The following is a 4,725-nucleotide window of genomic DNA, read 5'->3' on the forward strand; positions in this document are numbered from 1 at the left end:
TTCTTTGACTTCCTTGTTGACTGTAGATGTTTTTTGACCTATTGGTCAAAGTTGTGCATGGTGGAAATTGTGTTTGACTTAGGGTTCTTTCACATGTATGTAAATTTGATACACTTTGCCATTTTGTTCATGAAATTCTCATAGTTGCAAATAAATTCTTGAAATTTTTTGTGATGATTGTGGACTGGTTGATGCTTATTTACATGTAAATTTCATGAATTTTTGATTCCTGGTCATTGAGATACAAATTTTTGAACTTAGGTGTGACAATGTGTGTCACACCTCATTATGTCAACTTGCTGGATTTTTTTTAGTGACTTATACTTGTTGGATTAATGTGAAATTTTGCATGATGATTGATTAACATGTTAGGATGCTATGTGATGTTTTGTGGAATTTTATGTGGCATTTTCAATTTGATTGCTATTTTTCATCTCTGTTGGTCAATTGTGCAAGCTTGTGTGACATAGGTTGGTAGATTTGATGTGAAATGCTCATATGGTATTGAATGATCATGAAATTTGATATGCTTGTAATAGACACATGATAGGACATCCCTGTTTTGGTCTCATCCATTTCTTTTTTGTTTTCATTGAGTTATGAATTTTTGAAGTGGAAGCATGTGTTGATGTTGTGATTTGGAGCATGTAATTGTGTCTGTTTGTGTTGATTTTCATTGGCATAGTTCTCTTGGTCCAATTAGGCTAAAATTTGACATGATAGACCTTGAATATCCCCTGTTTAGGTGTAAATTATTTGAGAATTTTTGGATTTGTTTTGATGTGGATTTGAATGCAATAGTTCTGTTTGCATGTTTGGTGCTTCATTTGAACTAGTTTGGATTGTTTTGTGCATGAAATGAGTATAATGAATGATATGGACATGAGACTAATTGTGTTGGCTTTTGTTTGACATTAATTTGACTTTGGTTTGAGAATACCTTGTTGTTTAGGAATTTTTCTTGCTTTTGGACCCTAGGCTTGGCCTAGTGGTCTTGTTGCTAACATTTGATTGATTTTTCAGGATCAATAGCACAATGCTCATGGAGAATGATCCAAGTTAAATGCAATTGATATTGTTTGATGTTTGTACACTAACATAACTTGGTTTTGTAGGTTGTGAAGCTTGGGCTTGAACTTTGAGCTTGCTTTGTTGTGCATTGATCTGTATAGATTAACTGATTGAACTTTTGCTGTTTAGTTTTGTCTGTCTGAGTACTAACTGTGTTTGACTGTTTCCATGTACTTTTAGTTGCTCAGTTCCTTGTGAACTTTTGCTTTGCTTTGCTTAAGCAACTTGCATTGAGGTATAACTTCCTAACTTCATGTAGTCTGGGAGACCGGGCCTGTTACCGGGCCGGGCAATTGTCTGAAGTCCTCCTTAAGAGGCAATGATTGTGGTTGTTTATTTTTAAGCCCAAGCAGGAAAAGTCCTTTAAAGAAGGCAATTGGTGGAAGGTAGGGATATGCAGTCTATCCCCCACTATTCTGTGAGTCTTCTCCTTTCTCCCATTACATGGTTGTAGCATTGAGATCAAAAGCCCAAGATCCTGTGCAGTGCACATTGTGTCAGTGTCTTCGAGTATAGAAGGGTTCCCCTATTCTGGACCCATGCTCATTTGTCAGAAGCTCTCCCTGGTTAGGGATAAGAGCTGTGAGGTCTCATCCTCACTTCATCCTTTCATCTGCTTCACCTTAGCCTCGTAATGGCAAGGTTAAGAGCAAAACCAGCCTGTACAGATGACTCGCTGAGGCAGTCAAACCTATTGATTGAGCCCCCTTGTTTGGCTATAGTGGGTGCTATGTGGATATCTGATTGACATGCTTGTTTGAGATGCTTGTTCTCATTTGATATATGTTTGTATGCTTGTGTGTTTGCTTCTTTCCTGGATAGGAATAGTTTGCTTATGCAAGTAGGATAGAAACCTTAACTTAGGGCGACTTTGCATGACAACATCTAGGCTCGAGTCGTAGTCTCCCTAGTGTTGTGTCTCCCTCTGTTGTCTGGTTAGGAGAGTTTCTCCCTTTCAGGGGAACTACATCGCCCTGATCCTCGTTCCAGACGAGGTATGTAGGCAGGTGGTCGTGCGAGACCACTCCGGGCAACCTTTTTCTTTTTTGCGTGCGTTTACTTGTTATCTGATTGTGTTTTGGCTCGGATGCCGACGTAAGTCCAGTAAGTGGCTGTCGGGCTCCACGTTTGCCGTTTTGTGCGTTTTGGTTCGGATGCCGACATAATTCCATCAAGTGGTTGTCGGGCTCCATGTTTGCCACCCTTGTTTGTTTGCGTGTGTTGTGTTGTTTGGCGTGCGTAAGCCAAACTACAGTGGCTCTGATTCTTGTTCCAGACAAGATATGTAGGCATAGGATGCGACGTCCTATCGAGCTCCCTTCTCTTAACCCCACCTGCGTTCCCTGTGTGTGTGTGTGATGTTTAGCAACCTATTCTTTATTTTAGAACGTGGATCCCGTCGAGTACGACGGACGTGAGGGGTGCTAATACCTTCCCCTTGCGTAACCGACTCCCTTACCCTTTCTCTTTGGTCGCAAGACCATTTCCTTTCCAGGTTTCTCTGAGCGTTTCCTTTCCCTATCTTGGGATAAATAACGCGCAGTGGCGGCTCTGTGTTGTGTTTTTATTTGAGTCCCGCCGGTTGATTTTTCGCAGGATGCGACAATGAGGACATCATGTTTCTCAGATCGAAAGATTGCGAGGAACCAATCCCGGAGGAGGGGCCTGACCCTGAATCCGAATGGATTCTGATGTTTGATGGGGCCGTTAACGTGAATGGTAGCGGTGTTGGTGTTGTTTTGGTTACGCCAAAAGGATCCCATATTCCTTTTGCTGCCCGGCTAACATTTGAGTGCACCAACAACGTGGCTGAATACGAAGCTTGCATCCTGGGGATCGAAAAGGCGATTGATTTGAGGATCAAGAACCTTGTCATATATGGAGATTCAGCTCTGGTTGTAAATCAGGTTAACAGAAAATGGTATACGCATCAATCTCATTTAGCTCCATACCGGGATTATACGAGGAGATTATTGACGTTTTTCACCAAGGTGAAGATGCATCATGTGCCCAGAGAAGAGAATCCTTTGGCAGATGCTCTGGCTACTCTGGCCGCCTTGATTAAGGTGCAGTGGTGGAATCAGTTCCCCAGTGTTGAGGTAGGACGTCTGGATAGACCGGCCTATGTGTTTGCTGTTGACACAGCGCCTGATGATGAGAAGCCGTGGTATTATGATATCTAGCGCTATCTGGAGACGCAAGAATATCCTGAGGGAGCATCTAAGAAGGACCGAAAGACTCTGCGGAGGTTGGCCATGGTGTTCTACCTGAATAAGGATGGGGTTTTGTATAAGAGAAATTTCGATTGGGTCTTGCTCAGATGTGTTGATGATAGAGAAGCAAGCCAATTAATGAAAGAGGTTCACGAGGGATCGTTCGGTACCCATGCTAGTGGGAATGCAATGGTGAAAAAGCTGTTGAGAGCTAGATATTATTGGATGACCATGGAGGCCCAATGTTTCAATTTCGTGCGGAAGTGTCATAAATTCCAGATTTATGCTGACAAGGTGCACGTGCCTCCAAACCCGTTGAGTTTAATGTCGTCCCCATGGCCGTTTGCTATGTGGGGCATTGATATGATAGGAAAGATAGAGCCTACGGCTTCGAATGGGCATCGGTTCATATTAGTGGCTATTGATTACTTCACCAAGTGGGTGGAAGCAGCCTCTTATACGAACGTGACGAAGCAGGTCGTGGCCAGATTCCTGAAGAGAGACATCATTTGCAGATATGGGGTTCCCGAGAGAATCATTACTAATAATGGTTCTAATTTGAACAACAAGATGATGGCAGAACTGTGTCGGGAATTCAAGATTGAGCATCATAATTCTTCTCCCTATCGTCCAAAGATGAATGGGGCGGTTGAGGCAGCCAATAAAAATATTAAGAAGATTGTGCAGAAAATGGTGGTGACCTATAAAGACTGGCATGAGATGTTACCGTTCGCATTGCATGGGTATCGAACGTCGGTGCGTACATCTACTGGGGCAACGCCTTTCTCGTTGGTATATGGAATGGAAGCCGTGCTACCGGTTGAGGTTCAAATTCCCTCTTTGAGAGTCCTGATGGACGTAAAATTGCAAGAGGCTGAATGGGTAAGGACCCGGTATGAGGAGTTAAGCCTGATTGAAGAGAAGAGGCTGACGGCTATCTATCATGGGCAGTTATACCAGCAGAGGATGAAGCGTGCTTTCGACCGAAAAGTGCGACCTCGTGTATATCACGTCGGTGATATGGTGCTGAAAAGGATCCTTCCTCCTCAAAACGATTGAAGGGGCAAATGGACACCCAATTATGAAGGTCCATTCGTGGTCAAGAAGGTTTTCTCTGGCGGAGCCTTGTTGTTAACGACCATGGATTGCGAGGATTTTCCATCCCCTGTAAATACGGACGCAGTTAAAAAATACTTCGTATAAAGAGACCCGCTGGACGAAAAGAATAAAATAGTCCAGGCAAAAATGGGCATTCCGGCGAACCGAAAAAAAAATGAAAGAGGTTCGGGTAAAAATTAGGGATAAAAAGGAAAAAAATTGTACACCCGGCAAGTCGAAAACCTGAAAAGGTGACTTGGGCAAAAAAGGGTATCCCGGTGGACTGAAAACCCGAAAGGACGGTCCAGGCAAAAGAGGGATTGAAACGAACAACTGCGTCTGG

The sequence above is a fragment of the Lathyrus oleraceus genome, chromosome 6 (assembly GCF_024323335.1).
Source record: "Lathyrus oleraceus cultivar Zhongwan6 chromosome 6, CAAS_Psat_ZW6_1.0, whole genome shotgun sequence".
Classification (NCBI taxonomy): domain Eukaryota; kingdom Viridiplantae; phylum Streptophyta; class Magnoliopsida; order Fabales; family Fabaceae; genus Lathyrus; species Lathyrus oleraceus.